The sequence below is a fragment of the Delphinapterus leucas genome, chromosome X (assembly GCF_059928025.1).
Source record: "Delphinapterus leucas isolate spDelLeu-1000000601 "Yukka" chromosome X, BTC_Dleu_Yukka2, whole genome shotgun sequence".
Taxonomy (NCBI): Eukaryota; Metazoa; Chordata; class Mammalia; order Artiodactyla; family Monodontidae; genus Delphinapterus; species Delphinapterus leucas.
Genome location: NC_143150.1, coordinates 43504128 through 43524486, shown reverse-complemented (window position 1 = coordinate 43524486; position 20359 = coordinate 43504128). Strand labels below are relative to the sequence as shown.

At 45.5% G+C, this 20359-nt stretch overlaps 1 pseudogene; it reads right to left on the bottom strand.

The window, feature by feature from the left end:
- Positions 1-1255: 1255 nt before the first annotated feature.
- Positions 1256-17987, bottom strand: LOC115801571 (nuclear RNA export factor 3-like; annotated as a pseudogene).
- Positions 17988-20359: the final 2372 nt, after the last annotated feature.

Sequence of the window (20359 nt, the reverse complement as noted above, 5' to 3'; positions counted from 1 at the left end):
CAACCAAGAAGAAATGGACAAGTGTCTAGAAATATACAGCCTGCCAAATCTGAGTCAAGAAGAAACAGATAATTTGAACAGACCAATCACTAGAAGTGAAATAGAATCTGTTATTAAAACAAAACAAAAAAACCTCACTGCAAACAAAAGTCCAGTACCAGACAGCTTCACCAGTAAATTCTACCAAACATACATAGAAATTAAACCTATACTTCTCAAAGTCTTCCAAAAGATTGAAGAGGAGGGAACAGTCCCAAATTCATTCTATGAAGGCACCATCACCCTGATACCAAAAGCAGACAAAGATACTACCAGAAAAGATAATTACAGGCCAATATCTGTGAAGAATATAGATGCAAAAATCCTCAACCACATATTAGCAAACCGAATCCAACGCTACATTAAAAAGGATCATACACCGTGATCCAGTTGGATTCATTCCAATTGCTCTGATATCTTTAATTTTTGCCATTTTAACTACAGTGTGTCTTGGTGTGGTCTCCTTTGGCTTGACCCTGTTTGGGACTCTCTGTGCTAACTAAACCTGGATATCTCCTTCCTTTCCCAGGTTAGGGATGTTTTCAGCTGTCATGTCTTCAAATATGTTCTCTGCCCCTTTCTCTTTCTCTTTCTCTTCTCCTTCTCAGACCCCTATAATGCAAATGTTAGTACACTTGCTGTTGTCCCAGAGGTCTCTTAAACTGTCCTATTTCTTTTCCTCTTTTTTTCTTTTTCCTATTCTGCTTCAGTTATTTCTACTACTCAGTCTTCCAGCTTGCTCGTCCATTCCTCTGCATCATTTCATTTACTGTTGATTCCGTGTAGTGTATTTTTCATTTCCGTTATTGTATTCTTCTCTGTGTGGTTCTTCTTCATATTTTCTAAATCTTTGTTAAAAACTTCTCACTCTGTTCATCCAATCATCTCCTGAGTTCTTTGAACATCTTTACGATCATTACCCTGAACTCTTTATCAGGTAGATCGCCTATCTCCACTTCACTTTGTTCTTCTTCTGGCGTTTTATTGTGTTCCTTTGTTTGGGATAGATTCCTCTGTTGCCTCATTTTGTCCAATTTGCTATTTTATTTCTCTGTGTCTGTTAGGTTGGCTGCATTTCCCAACCATAGAGAAGTGGCTTTTTGTAGGAGACGTGCTGTGTGTCCCAGCCGAGCTCTCCCCTCTGGTCACCAGAGCTATATGCTCTAAGGGTGCCCCATGTTAGGGCTGCATGTGTCCTTCTGTTGTGACTGGCACACTACTGTGGGTGGTGTGGTAGGTGTGGCTGGACCCTGGTCCAGTGGGTTGCCAGGCCCTGCCTTGTGCAGAGGCTGGTGGCCACTGGCGAGTGAGGCTGGGTCATGAGGCTGCTGGCTGCAGTGCCCCAGGAAGTCCCGGGATTAGCGCTGGCCCACTGGTGGGTGGTGCTAGGCTCTGCAGTGGGGGGTGGTGGGGCTAGAGGTCCTGTATCTAGTGTCAGCCTGCTGGTGGGCAGGGCCAGTTCCACATGGCTGGCTGCCGGGTTTGGGGGTGTCCAAAAGCTGGTGTTGGCCCACTGTTGAGTGGGGCTGGATCCCAGGGCAGCTGGCTGAGGGGTGTCTTGGAACTGGTGTTGGCCTGCTGGTGGGTGGGGCTGTGGCCCAGGGAGTCCTGGAGCTAGTGCTGGCTCGCTGGTGGGCAGAGCCAGGTTCCGGGGTCTCTGACTGCAGGGCCTTGGATTCCTGAAGCTAGTGCCGGTTTGCTGGTGTGCGGGGCCAGTTCCTGACATGGCTGGGTATGGGGTCGGGGGTGTCCTAAAGATGGCGTCATCCCACTGGTGAGTGGGGCCAGATCCAGGAGCAGCTGGTTGAGGGGCCCAATGTGTCCCAGAGCTGGTGCCAGCCTGTTGGTGTATGGGCTGGGTCCTGGTATGCCAGGCGGCAGGGCTGCGGTGGTTCTTGGGCTAGTGTTCCCAGAGGAATATTCCTTTTTGCATATTTACAAATATGTACATTAACAGAAGGTGTTCTTTAATTTTATTACATTTTCATGAGACTGAATTTCTTCTAAAAGCTTGAAGCTTTTAAAGATATTCCATATTGAAATTTAATGGTGCTCTTTAAAGAAAATTGTTGCTGATCATAAATGTTGACAATTTTCTTGCTTCTCACCTTTCATACCTTTATGAACTCTGTGTTGTATGTGTACAGAATGGTAATACTTGATAAAATTGTAACTATAAAGAATCCATTCCCTTCTAGTCAAACTATCCTGACACAATAATATCAAAGTACGATAGTAAAGAGAAAGCTTTGCCAAAAATTTGAGAAAGAAAAAGAGATTTCAGTACGCTAACATGGATGCCTTTGTGGTTCTTCCTAAACTTACTGCAGGGGTGAGAGCTCTAGTGCTTTGTAGCTCCCCATTCACTAATTCAATGTAGGTATTTCCTGAATAGAAGTATTTGTTACCCGGAAAGACATAGTAGTTGAAAACCATTTGAGCTTCAGTACTGTGGGTTTTATGCTCATGTTGATAATTGTGCTTTCAAATGGTGCCTGAAGGTGATAATTTTGTTTACCTATGCAATATACATTCCTCATCTTCCTAAGTGGTCTCAAGTTTTCATTAGTGCCTTTCCTCCCTCATACAGTCACATGTTTGGGGGGAATTTGCCTGCTAGTTCCAAGGGTGAGACCAGAGTTACTCTAGATCTCACGCAATAACCCAATGTCCCTAGCCACAGTCATTGGTTCAAGATTGGGCCTGAGTCTTTATATCTTTGAGCCACTGGATCAACTAACCTAAAGTCTCCTCTACCTCTGGGCTCTCAGTTATATAAGCAAGTATCTTTCCTTATCGTATACACAAAAGTGGATTTTACTTTCTGTTACTTGTAACTTTGTTACTTACTGCTATATATGTTTTTGAAGATATGTTATCAGGTGAATGTAAGTTCAGAATTTGTTATCTTCTTAATACATTTTCTTTTATGATTTGATAGTAGCCTTCTTGGTTGCAATCGCTTGATGTCTATTTTGCCTGATAGTAATACAAATTAACCACGTTTCTTTCAGTTTTACTGATCATTGGTATTTTTTACCATCACTTTATTTTCATCCTTTCTGACAGTCTACTCTACCTGCTTCATGAACTACTGAAACACGTTCATAATGCCTGTATTAGACTGTTCAGACTGCCACAACAAAAATACCACAGACTAAGCGGCTTAACAACAGAAATGTGTTTCTCACAGTGCTGGAGGCTGGAAGTACAAGATCAAGGTGTGAGCAGGGGTGATTTCTTCTAAGGCCTCTCTCCTTGGCTTGAAGATGGCCATCTTCTTGCTGCTTTTTCACATGGCTGTCCCTCTTTGTATACACACTTCTGCTGTCTCTCTGTGTGTCCTATACTCCTCTTCTTATAAGCACACCAGTCAGATGGGATTAACGTCTCCCCTAACTGCCTTAAATTCACTTAATCACCGTTTAAAGGCCCTATCTCCAAATCCAGTCACATTCTGAGGCACTGGTGATTAGGGCTTCAGGATATGAATTTTGGGAGAACACAGTTCAGTCAATAACAAAACCTAATGTTAAGATGACGTTATCATAGAAAACAAGAGAGCAGAGGCAGGAACAACGATGCGGAGCAGGCACGAGGATGGTATGTTAGGCTTTCATTTTCCTATAGCTTCTCCAGTTCCTAAAATTCTCGAATGGCCAATGAATCCCAGGCATTTGACTGAGAAATTTGCATTGCTACTACCTCAGCCTGGACCTAAAGGATGGGAACTAGTATTCCACACTAATTAGTAGCTCACAGCTTAAAATCTAACCCTTTCCTATTATCAATAGATCTGCTATTTTCTTCCAAGATACTTCACCCTTCTTATCCTCAGCTTCTTAATTAGATACAAAGACAAAATAATTAGTCATACAACTCCAACTGTGAGAATTAAATGAAATTGAGATCTACTTCTGCACATAATCAGGGCTGATTGCTGGGTGGAAGGTTTGGAAAGCTGTTTCCTCAGCCATTTATGCACAGAATGTTCAGGCTCATTCTATTCTAACAGCTCTATGTTCTAGGTCATGCCACAGCATTGTCAATGAGACATGCAGAAGGGGAAGAGTTGCGTCTGTGCACTGGGGTTAGACCTTTTGGGGGCCCAATTATCTCACCAAATACCTCCCTTACTCTTTAGCAACCAGAGCCACTTGCAGTTCTCTAGTTCTACTCCTAATCTTCAGGAAGACAGAGACATTGTCTGAATTTGTTCATGGTCCTATCTTCCCTTCTTAGCACTAAGCTTGACATGCACTAGGTGCATGAATGGATGAATAAGTGGATGAATGATAGTTATATGCCACACGTATATCTTTCTTCTCTGACAGTTCGTAGCCCCTGGCAGGCCAGAGCCTTAGCCTTATAGCTAAGTCCAGTGGTTAAGCCTCAGTGCTCTCACTGCAAGGGGCCCAGGTTCGATCCCCGATTGGGGAACTAAGATCCGGCAAGCCACGCAGCACAGCCAAAAAAAAAAAAAAAAGATGGATGCATTATGTTGAACACAAATTATAGCTCAGTGAAGTTGGTTTTTAATATGTCTTTGTATCCCTTCCAGAATCTAGAGCTGTGTCATGCTCATATGTGGAATCAACCTGTATTTTCAGATTGAACTGTACAGTTGGGTTTTTTGTTTGCTTGCTTGCATGCTTGGTTTTTTTTGTTTGTTTTGGGTTTTTTTTTTTTGCCACAGCCAAGAATATTCTCAGGATCTCCTGACTTATACATCCAACCACATGCTCCCCACCCAGAGTTTTCATAGGCTCCACAAACGACATGGTCAAAACAGAACGGTCAGTTTCCTGGCATTGCACCAAAGCTGGTCCTCCATTCATTTCCCCATCGAAGAAAACCGCCCTAACCCAGCTGCAAAAATCCGCATTCCAGGAGACACACTTAATTCCTCTCTATCCTTACCACGAACGTGGACTTCATCAACAAGTTCAGTACTTCCAAGATACATCTCATTTCAAACCCCATCTCACCCCTTCCATTGCTACGACTGTGGTCTACGAGACTGTAACCTCTCACTGTCATGTGTGTAGTAGCCTCCTAATCTTGTCTCTTGATCTTACAGTTGCTCTATTTCTGTCTGTCCTCCAAGGAACATTTAGAATGAGCTTTAATAAAGTAGATTATAATAATAATTCCCTTCCTTTCAGAAAGCACCCAATGGCTCCATCATAATAAGAACAAAACCCAGAGTCCTTACTATGGCCCACAGGACCTTCTGTTTGGGCCCCTCCTACCATTCTCACCTCATTTTCTAACACTGTCCTCCCAATACACACTGGCATACAAGCTGTTCCTTAAAACTGCCAAGCTTGTCCGTATCTTGGGGCCTTTCGTCTTGCTCTTCCCTCTGCCTCGAGGGCTCAGGTCCTATATCTTCCCACTGCTGACTGTGTACTTCTTGTTATTTCAATATTAAATCTAAGTTACTTCTTCAGAAAATCCTTCCTTGCCTTCCCCACCCTAGTCATTCTCTGTCACATTTTCCCATATTATTTTCTTAATGGCTCTCAGATCTTGAGTGTATCAACCCCTGTAGAATGTGAGCTCCATGAGAACCATGACCCTGTCTATCAGGTTCTCTGATTTATCTCCAGTGCCTATCACGGTGCCTCACATATCATTGGTAACCAATAAATATTTGTTGAATGAATGACTGAGTGAGTGAATGACGTAGATTAAGCATGCTAAGTTGTGAGGACTCAGGCATAGTCTGGGACATGGGATTTGGGAGGATGGGAGAGTGAGCTCAGGTGTCTCTGAAGCAGCAGTTTTGTTTAAACCCATGAAAACTGTGGTTGGAAAGCTGGGTAGAAAGGACACGATAATTGAGGTGGTGCTTCTAGCTGCCTTGGGTATGAGAGTGTAGCATATGTTCTATACCTATTCTCCTTCTTTCTTAATAAAAGAATCCCAAATTTATTTGGGACAGTAATGTTTCCAGTAAAAGACCACATTTATAGCCTCCTTTGCAGCCAAGAATGGTCACATGACCAACTTCTACCTATTGAGGTGATGGCAGAAGTGTTGTATAGTAGTTCCAGGAAGGTGGCTAAAAGGGAGATGAATTTCTCAGACCCAGGTATTTCTCATACCATCTGTTGTGGACTGAACTGTGTCCTACCCAAATTCATATGTTGAAGCTTTAACCCCCAGTACCTCAGAATGTGACTGTGTTTGAAGATAGGGCCTTTAAAGAGGTGATTAAATTAAAATGAGGCCGTTAGGGTAGACACTAATCCAATATGATTGGTTTCCTTATAAGAGGAGTTTAGGACACGTAAAGAGATACCAGGGTGTGTGCACAGAGGGACAGCCATGTGAAGAAGGAGTAAGAAGGAGGCCATTTTCAAGCCAAGGCGAGAGGCCTCAGAAGAAACCAAACCTGTGGACACCTGGATCTTGGACTTCCAACCTTTAAAACTGTGAGAAATAAATTTCTGTTGTTTAAGCTACTCAGCCTGTGGTGTCTTGTTATGGCAGCCATAGCAAACTAATACACCATCAGATAAGGTTTTCAAGTTTGACAGCTCACTAGAATCAACTGGGGTGAACCTTCAAGACACTGATGACTGGGCTTATCCCTAGAGGCTCTGATTCAGTTGGTTGAATCTGAGCATTCGAGGGGATCCTAATGGATATCCAGAGTTGAAAACCACACGTCTAGGAGAATAGTTTCTTGCACTCCATTGAGCAGGCTGAGACTGGTGAATCTAGCATCGTCTGGGAGGCATCCCCCCGTATCTCCCTCCTTCCACTGTTTTTCCTCTACCCAATATCCCCCGTCTTTTTCTGCCCTATCCAGATCTCCACAGATGGACCCAGAGATGCCCCCACCTCTTAATCCTGTTCCATATCCAAGTTCAGTCCTAATTTGAGGAACATTTAATAGCTTCAGCCCCACTTCTGCCCTCCCTGTCAAGAAAAGTGAGTCTCGAGGGGCCTCACATTCTCTTACTCTGCCTGTTAGCCAGAGCCAGGGCAGCTCTCTAGAGGTAACTTCTTGCCTCTTAATCCAATTATAAAATGGATGAAAGACATGAACAGAGGGCAAATAGGCTTAGGAAAAGCTATTCAACATCTTTAGCCATCACGCAAATGCAAATTAAAGGCACAATGAAATGTTAAACCCACCTATCAGAATGGCTGAAACAAAGAGTGACAAAACCAAATGCAGGCAACACTGGATAAACTGAGTCACTCACACATTGCCAAAGGGAATGTAAAATGGTACAGGCCGTCTGGAAAACAATTTGGCAGGTTTTTCAAAACGAAACATGCGATTACCAAATGATACAGCAGTTGCACTCTGGGCAATTTACCCAGAGAAATGAAAATTTATGTTTACACAAAAACCTTTACATGAAGTTCATCACAGTTTTACTCACAATAGTTAAAAAGTGGAAATAGCCCAGATGTCTCTCAACGGGGGAATGGGTAAGCAAACTGTGGTACATTCACACCGTGGAATCCTATTCAGCAATAAAAAGGAACAGACGATAGACACACTTTACAACTTGGATGGATCTCAGGAGAATTATGCTGAGTGAAAGAAATCCATTCCTAAAGGTAGTGTACTATATGATTCCATTTCTATGACATTTAGGAAATTATAATAGTGTTTGACAGAGTTTAGGGATGTGGGATCAGGAAGAAGGTGGGTGTGGCTATAAAGGCTAACATGAGGGAAACGTGTGGTGATGAAACAGTTTTTGATCTTGTTTGTGGTGATAGAACACCTACACTGCTGGTAAAAGTGCATGGAATTATATATATATAAGTATTATGCACAAGTGTTCTAACACACAAATGAGTGCATGTAAAATGGCGAAACTGTGGTAAGCTCAGTGGATTGTACCAATGTCCATTTCTGAGTTTCGATACTGTACTAAAGTAATACAAGGTGTTATCATTAGGAGAAGGTGAGTGATGGGTATACATGACCTCTCTACACATTTTTTTGCAACTTTTGGTAAATCAATAATTATTTCAAAATAAAAAAGTTAAAAAAACAACACAGGAGTTGTGGGGAAAATAGTCTTCGGTACAGAACCTAAGAACCTAATAAAAATGTTAACACAGTTTTAGACCTGTTAAATGAGTAAGAAATCCATAATTATTGGAGTAAATATGGTACTTTACTTGCTAAATACCTTATATTTGTTTATAGAAGTGAACATCAGAACGGTCACAACTTGTGAGTACTGAAGTGGTGGAGAGAAGGTTATCAGGAGGCAAAGCTTGGATTTTAGGGTTGTCCAGGAATGGAGTCCTTACTCTATAATTTTCAAGCACTGTGTAGGTCGGATATAAATGCTAGAGACTGCCAGGGATGATGTGGGAGATGGGGCTTTTGGGTCCTGGCCCCACTAACTCATGGTTGGGTCAGGGGAAGAGCAATCCAAGACACACAACATACAATGTGCAATGTTACTCTTTAATATAAAGATACACAAGGATCATGTGTGGGAAAAATATAAAACAACGGGCAGGCCTACACGGTAAACTTTGGCTTCCTGATTAGCTGGACTGCAAGCTTAGTCATGGATATGGCTTCAGTTAAGAGAAGAGAGGTGACAGATATGATGAGGATGAAACTGACATCTAAAGGCTCATTTGCAGAGTTTTCTTCTCAAGATCCCAGGTCAGTGGATGAGGGTCACATCTGGAATTTTGCCCTTGGACTGAAGAAAGTAAAGAGAAAGAATTGGGATGTCAGCAGAGCCAGCAGCCGTGAGTGTCAACCCCAGGGCACCTGACTTCTGTCCACCTTCACCTTCCTGAAACCCTAGAGGTCTATTTCTTCTTATCTCTGAATTCTCAGAATTCACTTTTTGATGAGTAAAGAAATTTTTAGCTCTGGTATAGTCTAGTCATTGTACTGAAAGCGCCTCTAGTGGGGGAGGATAGATGACCTCCCTTAGGACCAAACTGGAGACACTTGACCACACAACTTCACTGCTACATCTATGCTACAAGAGCAAGCCTTCAAGTTTACCAACATGTATGTACCAGAATGAGCAGATGCCACTGCATGTAATGCTGAAAAAGAGGCGAAAAGCTAAATGCCTATCAATAACAGCTTATGGCTTCCTGGAATTCAATTGTTTAATATATTGATCTTAGAAAGAATAATGTAGCTTCACATATACTGAGAAGAAACTATGCTGGCACTAATAATAAAAGAAGTTTCAAAACAGTATATGAGATAGGATACCTGTATTTTATAATACATGGAAATGTATTAGTATGAAATTAGGGTATTTCTCACAAGTAAACGTTTGTAAGGAAAAATAGATTTAAAATAGTTACCTGAAAATTCCCATTAATCACTCCTCTACTCCTCCCAGCTCCCTCCTATCCCCATGCAACCCCAGCACTCACTTCTGAGACCACTAGCGGTTCATCTCAGATGGGGTGGAGGATGCCTGCATGATGTCCTGCTGCTGCTGGGAGAGGGGGTGCATGGAGCTGGAGGTGGGTGTAGGCAGTGGGATGGAGAACACACTCCGGGTCTCACTGGGGTCGGCATCCCTCACAAACAGCTCGTCATTCACGATGCACAGACTGAAGGAAAAATGGGCCCTCAGACAACTGATGGATGCACACCCACACCCCCAATACTGACTCTGCTCCCACTGGCACTCAGCAACCAAATTCCTTCCACGTCCCTCCTGTGTCTGTCTCCCAGGTTCCTTGACTGGTACCTCTGCCCCTCCCTACAGAGCCCACCTTTGGAGAGACTGTCTACCACCTTCACTTGATTTACAGGTTTATCCCCAACCCAGGGGCAATTTCGCGTTTACCCTTTACCACAGTGCAAGGGGTGGGCAGTCTGATCCCCATTCTCAGAAGAAGACACTGAGTCACACAGAGGTCATGTGACTTGACCAAGGTCACACAGCAAGTGAGTGTTGGGTCAAGGAGTGAACGCATAGGCCGATTCCAGGCCCATACTCTTCTTAACCACTAAGCTACACTGCTCCTGGGATCCCCCTGCTGGCTTTCCACAATACTGAGTAAACCTAAGGTCTTTGCCACCGCATTCCCATGCTCCTGAGCCCAGGCGGGGATGAGCATTCCCACCCACAACAGGGCTCTCACCTGGCGTAGCCGGCAGGGGTAGCGATGAAGGTCCGGGTGAAGGCACGCACACAGCCCTGAGAACTTCCTTCCACTTCAACAGCAAACAAATTACAGTACCCCTTACAGCTGCCCGTGCTGTACACGCTCACACAGCGATCCCCAGTCAGGCTGTGACTGGACACTCTTACTGAGAGGGCAGTTGTTCACAGGGGCCAAGGTGTTGGGTATGGGGAGGGCAACTGTAGGAGCAGTCTGCGCCCAGTGACAGGGCCCCTGACGACCACTACACAAGTTCACGGGATGCATTTTTCACAGGCGCCCAAGAGGTGGATACTACTACCCCATTTTGCAAATGAGGAAATCGAGAGGTTGAGTAATGGCCCAAGTTCTCAGAGTAAGAATCTGGGATGAGAGCCACCAAAATCCACAGCCTGTGCCCCCAATGCCCAGGGTGTGCAGGGCAGACAGGCATGGACACAGCTCAGACCGGGGTTGTCTGTAGGAAGCCTGAGGGCAGGAGAACACAGTGGGGAAGGGGAGGCGAGGGGTAGGGGAGGGGAGGGGAGGGAAGGGAACGGAAGGGGAAAGAAAGCGAAGGGAAGGGAAGGGGTCAGGGAAGGTGAGTGGTTCTGGGTGTGAGCCTGGCTAGGGGGAGGCAGCAGTGGGGCATCTGCGCTGGGGGTCTACACACACTCACCTTCCTTGAACACCCCGCTGACGGAGAAGCAGAGCATTGTTTCCTGAAAGGGAAGAGCCCAGGCGCCCAGTCACCACCTCCACCTCCCACCCACCTGCAGCTTCATGGGCCCGCCCGAGGGAAGAAGCAGGCACTCACCGTCTGGAACCACGTGTCCACCACGAAGGAGCTGAAGTCATGCTGAGTCTTGGGCAACACACAGAGAGTGTGCACAATGACACGTTTTGTGTGCTTCAGCAGCTGGACCCGCAGGTCTGTGAGGGGAGGGGAAGCGAGCGAAGGTCAGGGGCTGCCACGCCCTGGGCCCTATGATTGACCCCTTCACCGCCCTTTCCCACCCAGTCTTCCCATCACACACTCACGGGGGTCCTTGAGCTTCTTCATATTCCTGCTGTCCTTGAAATACTCGCACAAGCTGCTTCTAGGAGACAAAGAGCAACAGTGGGTGGTGGGTGTTTGCAGGAGCTGGCCTGTGTCTGCTGGGGAGCCACACGGCCCAGGAGCACAGCCTGTGCTGTGATACTCACGGGGCTGGGTCCTCGGGGTGGAAGGGAATCGTCAGGGAGAAGCAGGCCTCCTCGTGATAAGCAGCCGTGAGAACCTGTCTGTCTCCATAGTCATGGATCAAGTAGTACCTAAGGAGGAGCAATGAAGACAGTCTATCTCTGTGGTCTGGACCTCAAATGGACTTGAAAACTCCCCTGAGCAGACCTGTGCTTAGGTGGCCTCACCTGTCCTAGCCCTTCCCCCCTTGCTCAGCTTCCCGGAGGTACTTACTGCTGCAGGAATTGCAGGACTAGGCTCTTCAGCTCATCAGAACCAAAGTAGCTTCCCTGGAATCAAAACAGTCCTCAGGACCATGGCTGACACCCCCTTCTCAGGCACCACTTAAAACCCGGCTTGATCCTCCGTCCTCACCTTGCAGGTTGGTAAGCGCTTGCAGGCTTCAATACCACACTTAGCCAGTGGGGATGTCTCCTGGTCATCCTGGGGAAGAGAAGAGGATGTCAGCAGTGCAGACCAGGAGGTGGTGCTGGATGATCAGGGAAAAGGATGGGCCCAAGAGAGGGTGAGGGTCAGAGGTCAGTGGTGAAAGGGCCCTGGAAATTCCATGGGCAGGACTACAGTTTGGATCATCACCGTGTATTCCCCAAAGCCTATGAAGAATGTGCTTGTAGAAGATCCAGAGCGTTTGTCAGGTTCCCACAGGGACTGTACCATACCCCTCCGCCCAGGACTTTGAAGGGTCAGTTTCAAAACTGTAACTGGGGCAAGACCTAATGGGGCTCAGAGTAGTTTGTGGGTGCTGTCAGTGCCAGTTAGAGGAGTCAGTGAACAAGGAATACACTTACCAAGGTTAGTAACTTGGGGAACAATTCCAGGATGGAGCTGCCAAAATCAAGACAAAACAGAAAAGTCAGTGAAACTGTGGAGGTGACCCTCCTCCTCATGGGAGCAAGTACACCCACACCACAGCGTCCCAGGCTTCCAGGGCCCTGAACACATCCCCCATCGACTGACACAGAGGGAGAGCAGGCCCTACCTCCCTCCCTGCCTCCCTCCCTCCCTTCCTCTCCTTCCCCTGGGTAGCTCCCCCGCAGACTGCCTGGACTCTCTTCTCCAGTGCCACAGGGACCAGCATTTCAAACCCATGCTTCAGGGCTTCCTTCCCCTCCCTTCCTTCCTCCAGGGCCCCACTGAAGGCTGTGGAGAGAAGAGGGAATGGGGTGTGTGCCCGAGGCTCTGCTACCTCACTGGCGGTCCAGCACTCTGCCAAGACCTGGACCAAGACCTGGACTTCCCCCTTGGATGGCCCAGGGTGCTGGGGCAGGGAGGTGAGTGAGGTGGGGCTCAGGGAGGGAGATGGAGGGGGATGAAGACAGAAAGGGAGTGAAGGTACGAGGGGATAGATGAGAGAGACATATGGGCCTAGACACAAGGGAGAGAGAGAAAACAAAGGGAAGGGAAAGAAGCTCTCCCGTGGTGGGGGTAAGGGAAGAAGAGAGGAGAAAGGGGAAATGGCGCCCCATTTGCAGCTCTTCACCTGCCCCAGAATGGCTCAGACATAGCACGTAAGAATGTAAAATATGCACATGTTGGGCTGGGGGCCCACTGGGTGCTGGTTGAAACTTTGGCAGCTTTGTGATGCAGAGAGGAGAGCATAGGGCCTGTAGTCCTCCCTGAGGTCCACGTCAGCTGCCCCTTGCAAACGGGCACTTTCGGGAGTAGCTCAGGCTGCCACTGGGTAACAGAGGATGCATCTGACCTTATGTTGGTTGACATATCAGGGAAGGTGGTGCACAGGGGGTTTCTGTCTGCGCACATCCCTTCTGGCTCCAGCCGCTCACCCTTGTCCATCTCCCCTGCAGACTTCACCTGTGATTATGAGGAGGAACCACATGGGCCAGAGAAACAGAGCCAGGATGGCCGTGCACCCCTAGTCGCTTCCTTTTCCTACAAATCCATTTCCCTTCCTCTGTCACCACCACATGAGCCTTCCCACCTTCCCTTCAAAGACGGATCTGGGTACCACACCTCACCTCAGTGTTGGAGAGGTTCAAGTTCTTGGTGTTGGAAGCATTCGGCATAGTGTTGGACAGGCTGTGCAGCTGGTAGGGTTTCTTGCTGCTCAGGTCCAAGGCCAAAAGCTATGATGAGGAAAGAGTTAGAGTGAGGACCCCAGCAGGGGATACCTGAGACAAATCTGCCTCTTCTACCTAATCTCTCCCACCATCACCACCTGCTCCAACATCGGGTCTAAGGTCCTCACCTTGGGCATATTCCCTGGATGGATCTGCAGGGAGGCGGCCATGCCAGTTCTAGGGTTTCGTGCCATTCCAGTATCAGGGGTCATCAAGTCTCCAGGAAGACAGGAGGAGGGAAGCGGGGGCTGAGAGGCTCCTGGCTGGTACAGCTCCAGCACCAACCCCTCCCCGAGTTACCATTCCTGAGTATCCTTTCCAGCTAGACCCCTCTGCCCTCACCTGCTCTACAATTACTGCTGTAGCCATACCAGGGTCAGAGCGGACTCTCTGGATGTCAAGAGATTGCTGGGAGGCATCATATTGTTCCTTCATGGACAGCTGCAGAGTTAGAGATGGGGTTCAGGGGCCTGAGTCTGAGGTGGTGATCGGGGGCAATAGGTGGGTCTGGCTGTGAGTGCACAGGTTGTGTTGAGTCTGCATTACCTTTATCTGCTCCACCTTTTCTGACCTCAGCTCCTTCAGCACAGAGTGGGGTGCATCACAGGGATCAACAAAGATAGATATCTGTTGAGAACACAAGAGGGGCTGGGTAAGCTCCAGGAAATCTGAGCCCTGGGATCAAGCAAGACCGTGCCCCTGTCCTGCCCTCTTGCCCCCAGCTAGCGCTGCTCATGCCCTTGATACATACCCTTTCATTAGCCTCATTGTAAATCTTGCCGTTGACATTCTTCAGTGCGAAGGCAATGTTGGCATTCTCAACGAAGAACTGGGCCTGCATTTTCTCATAGTGAAACTGTAGGGAGAGTGACAAGAGAAGCATAATATGAGACCAGAGCCATTTCTCATCTGGGCCTGCCATCTACCCCGTTTCCTCTCATCGGCCTCAATGTCCTCTCTTACTTCGACTGGGGTGAAGGGGACACTGCATTGCTTCTGAATCAAATTCAGCAGCCACTTCTCATCATATTTAATACCGAAGGGAATCTAGGAGCCAAAGAAATAATTGGGGAAAGAAAAGTGATACAATGGAATCCAAGGTTAAGATAAGACCCAGCTGTGTCTTGCTTTAGGACCTTTTCTCAGGCTTTAGGTAATTTCTTAAGATAGGACAATATCTGTTATCGCTAACTTTTACACCAGACATGGACTTCCCAAATACCCTTTCTTTCCATTTAAATACTTTTCCTGAAATAATCGACTTCATATCTTTCACATGTACTTACTTTTATAAAGTTCTAAGAGATCCTACCTAAGGCAGACCTGGCCCGCCCCTCTGACGAGGACCCCAGAGACTCAACCTCCTCCCACACTCAGCTTGAGCCAAACTGTGTCTTCTGGTGTGGAGTTGCTCCATCTCCTTGGCAGTAGTTTCCTCCTTTGCTTTTAGACGGCCTCTCCCATGCTCCCTGCAGTCAGTCTGCTCCCTTTATATTGCTTCTCTGAACCTGCCCTCACATGATCTAGGAAGTTAACTCCTAGTAATAACAAGACAGATTACCAACTCCACTGCCACGAGAGAAAAGTTCCCAGCATCTCTACACGTGCCCAACATGACTCTCTCTGTCACCTTCTTCTACATGTTAGGTCCATTTAGCCAGCACACTCACTCTGATCTTGAACCAGCTCCCCAAGGTCTCATCCTGCCTGTTTCTCTCCATTCTTCTCTCTGGAGGCTTTTGCTCTGTCTCCTTGTTAACATGGGTTTCGTCTTGTTCCTGAAAATTGCCTCTCCGATGACAGGATGGAATGGCATAGGGAGCACTGTGGGGAAGTGGAGAGAAGAAAGTGGTCCGTATAGTCTTGGGAAGTCTTCTCTACATTTTCCCCAATGATAGCAGAGCTACAATAAAGACTGCTCAACCGTTAACCTGATCCCATCATTCCTCACTCTTCCAGGTTAGAGAGAAGAATGACATATTTAACTACAAGGTTTTGTTTTTCACTGGTTGATACTGGTCAGCCATGCTGCCTCGTCACTTACTATCTTGCTTGGGTGTCCACGTGAGCATCGCTTCTTAGTGATTCTCTATCTTGCTGCTGCTGGGAAGTGGCCTGTTGAGACCAATAGTTGTGTCTCCTTCGGTAAATACCCCGGCATCTTGCTTTTCTTTGTAAAGTGTTCACTTGATCAATGTTCTCTGAAATTGAGAACAACACATCAATGGGCCCAGTACCAGAAAAATTCCTGGGAAAGTTCTCATGGCTAATGAAGAAATATCACTGGCTTTATAATCTAAAGAGAAATGTATCACAGTGCTAAAAAAAGGCTTAGAAACTTCATTGTGTTTCTGCTTCTCAGGAAATGAGAGGTAGGCAGCATTCACAGCCAAGAAGAAAACAAGCACAGAGGAAAGGGTCTGGACCCAGGGTTTAGTCTGTGATGTTAGTCCCTGCTCTGCTTGGATCAGGTTATGTGACCTGGGACAAGTGGCTTTTCATCTCTAACTCTCTCTTCTCTGCTTGGCTCTTGGGACACAATAAAACCTACCCTGAAATCTACCCTGGTGTGATGGTTCAAGGGTCAAAGGTGACCTCCCTGCCTGACGGAAGAATTAGAGATATGAAGGATAGGTCCAATGAAAAGATCCAGAATGGAGCCTGGAGAGACATAACATGGAGAATACCAAAAGCGAGGGGGAGATAATTAAAGGAGATGCAGTGAACATACCTAACACATGGTTAATGTGAGTCCCGGAAAGAACGGGAGGGAACAGTGGAGAAGTGGTATTTGAAGAGATCTTGGTTGAGAAGTTTCCAAAAGTAACAAGATATCAACTCAGTGTAACAGTATTATTGTAATAGGAGAAAAAGTATGCTTTAAGGAAAAACAGTCCTAAAATATGCATTATTTCATCATCATGTAAGAAAAACTCGGAAAATATGTGACCAGAAGACTCAAACTCAAAGAAATGTTACAGGCTCTTCTTTGGGCAGAAGAAATATCCTCCCAGGTGGAGGCATGTAGATACAGGAAAGAAAGACTAATGACATTTGTGAATATGTAGGCAAATTTAAATGAGTGTTGACTATATAACACAATGATAGTAATTTCTTCTGGGGATTTAAATATATAGAGAAGGAAAATGCATGACAACAAATTTGGAGGGTATATGGAATCAAAGTGTCTCAAGGTCCCCTAATTGTCTGAGGAGTTTTAAAGAACTAATTAACTAACATTAGACTGAAAGGGCAAAAACGTACATTGTAATCTGAAGGGTAAACACTACAAGAATGGCAAAAGAATGTTTACCTAGCCACATGAGGTAACAATTTAATAGTTATAAAATGTTAATCATTTCAAAGGAGAGGAAAGGCAAAAGAACTGAGAAGGGGCAAAAATAAACATACAGTAAGATAGTATATATAAACCAAATTACATCTACTTTTACATTAAAAATTTCAGATTAGTATTCCAAATAGAAAGACAGCTATTATCAGACTGGACAAGAAACCTTCCATCAAATGCTCCTGAAAAGAGACACATGCAAATTTTAATCATCTAGAAAAGTTGAAAATAAAAAAAATGGCAAAATGTATACCTTTTCCACAGTAATCTACAAAAAGCTTGTATAACCCTATTAGTAAAAGAAAAGGTACACTTTAAAGAAAAAAGCATCACTAGAGAAAGAAGGAGATTTCTTTGTGATAACAGGTTCAATGCAATAAGGAGATATTAATATAAAATTCTAAATTTGTATGCATGTCCTAAAATAGAGCCAAAATATGCAAAGCAAAATCTAACAGAAATAGAGCACGGTCAAATTCACAGTCACAGTGGGAAATTTTAACACAGCTCACTGAGTGATGCACAAAATGGCAGACAAAAACTCAGCTAGCGGGAGAGGGTTTCAAAATGTTACTTAAGTTAACAAATGTATTTAACTGACATAGAACAATGCACATAACAACTACTCATCGAACATTCCAGAATGGATCATATGCTGGGCAACAAAGCAAGCCTCAGTAAGCTTCTATGGACTGATACAATTTACCCTGACTAGTTAATGTAATATTCAGTGGTAATGGTGGGTTTTCTGCCCCTCCCCCACCTCGTATAAATCCAAGGGATATTAGTTTACACAATCCCACGCCCCACCTAGGTGACCCTCCCTACTCTCCAAATCCTAGACCTGAGAAGATCACATGACTTGTGCCTTTTTCTCAGCCAGGGGAAATAATTCACCTCAGCCATGGCCATTTCCATAAGAGGGAAGGTTTTCCACATGGAATCAGGACGGGTGTGTCAGAGCCCACCTGGCCCATTTCCTCAAGAGAGTGGGAAATAGTGAGCCTGAGCTCTCCGCATGCCTTCTCTAAAGGGGGATCAGCTTGTTGGGGGTCCTGTGGGTTGGGGTTAGGGAGGGAACCCAGAACCCCTCCTGCCCTGTGGGGATCTGAGGACAAGGTCTCATGCTGACCAACTCACCCATGGGGTGGCCTGAAGGCAGTGATCTGTCACCACCCTCCTCACAGGCTGCTCGTGAAGAGAATCTGTGGGTCTGGAGCTGGAGGTTTGGAGAATATCAGGAAGGGCTTCCGAAGAAGGAGAGTGCAAGCCCCAAACCACTTTGTCAGAGCCACACAAACAAGATGGAGTCCTAACAGGAAGTCCCTTCCCCAAGGGCACAGAGGAGGAGAGCCCTGGGGGCCAGAGGAGACTTAGCTTCCTGTAATTACTGCCCCCTGAGTTTGCTACCAGCCTAACACCCAGGGCACTCTCTCCAACTGTACCACCCTTGCAGAGGAGGCCATCTGGAATCAGGAGGCTTAGGGGACCTTGATACTTCTGGTTACAAACACAGGGAGCTCTGTATGCCAGACTCTGGATCAGCTACACTACACTGTGTTCCTTCATTCTGCAAACCCAGATAACTCTGTGTGCCAGCTGTAGGCCAGACTCTGTACTTGCTACATTGCCTCTGTTCTTTCATGAATTCCTCACAAGGGGACTCTGATATCAGAATCACCAACTTTCCAAGGTTGCTGAGGCTTGCTGAGGTGCTGGAGCTTGTCTAGGGTCATTCAGATGCTACCTGGGGAAACAGAGACTGAAATTGAGCTCCACGGAATGGAAGATGACTTCTCCAAGCATAGGTTTACTAAATTATTGCTGTAGTGTGGGAGATTGTCTTAAGTTAGTATAAAGTAACAGAATTTTCTGAAAATAGTCAAATGGCTGGAATTAACCTCAGCCCACCTCAGAGAGATAATACCAAAAAACAAAAAACAAAAACAAAAACCAAACAACAAAGAACAGACCTGAAAACTATAATCGAAATAGCAAGCAGAGTTTTGTGGGTCACTGTAATGACAGTAAAAGAAAACAAATCATGTATTTTCCTTTAAAAAAAAAAAAAAAATGTCCTCAATGTAGATAGATACCCCTAGTGGTCAGAGCCGGAATTGTAGCTCTGAAAGTTCCAGACCAGAGAGGTTTCAAGGCAGAGGGAAGGAGAGAGGAGGTTGGGCTCCAGTGCATCAGTTAGACATTTCTGGAATTTTCGACTACTTTCTGGAATTTTCCACACCATGTCCACAATCCCTTCCTGGATCTCTATGCCCTGAGAAAAGTCCAGCCACTGAGAGAGGTGAAGAAAACTCTGCACATAAGTGTGTGAACATTTTGGGGTAAAAGAAGTGTAAGACAGAAATGCACATACCACACAGATAAACTGTCAAGTCAAAAATTGGAATTTTTGGGCTTCCCTGGTGGCGCAGTGGTTGAGAGTCTGCCTGCCGATGCAGGAGACACGGGTTCGTGCCCCAGTCCAGGAAGATCCCACATGCCGCGGAGCGGCTGGACCCGTGAGCCATGGCCGCTGAGCCTGCGTGTCTGGAGCCTGTGCTCCGCAACGGGAGAGGCCACACCAGTGAGAGGCCCGCATACCGCAAAAAAAAAAAAAGAAAATTGAAATTTTTTATTTTTTATGAAACAGTGTCATGTGAACTCTTTGATAACATGGTAAATATATGTGAACTTTTTTTGTTAGTTGCTTATTCGATATTTTCGAGTGTTCCTCTCAACAAATTAGCCTAATCACAAAATATTAAACATTAAAAATGTATACTTAGAAAATAAAATCATTCTGCACCTTCCATCTACATGATCCCCTCGCCCTGACTCACAAATACCCAAGATATCCAATGTAAGAGGATTGGTGCACATTTTCCAGATGTGCTTTCCTTTAGGTGATGTGAATACCTAACTTAAAGCATTTGTGTAGTTATGTAGTTCTATACATATTCTTTTTAAATTTTGCAATTACATAAGTAATTTTATGCAAATTCATTTTTTCACTTATTATGACATCTTCAGATTTTCATTTCCTCAGTTAATAGTTTGTCATCTTTCCAGAGGTTATTGGAGAAGCATTTTGCTTCTTAGGCGAATTATTTGCAATTTTTTGTCCCTTTCTCTACTGATTAACAGAAATCATTTTGGTTCTTGCACATGAGTACAAAACCTGTAATAATGTTTGAAATGTTGTCTCCCAAATTTCCAGGCTTTTAGTTTTTTTCTTTTGACAGTACAGAAATTGCTTTAATTTTCATGGATTTTTTTACTTTAAAATAATGCAGCTACGACAGAAAAGAAAATGAGAAATACATAGGGTAGCATCAAATACTAGTCCACTGGGAATTCTAGTCCACTGGGAATTCTAGATTCAAAGCCATGAGGGTGGGCTTCCCTGGTGGCACAGTGGTTGAGAGTCCGCCTGCCAATGCAGGGGACACGGGTTCGTGCCCCGGTCCGGGAAGATCGCACATGCCGCGGAGCGGCTGGGCCCGTGAGCCATGGCCGCTGAGCCTGCGCGTC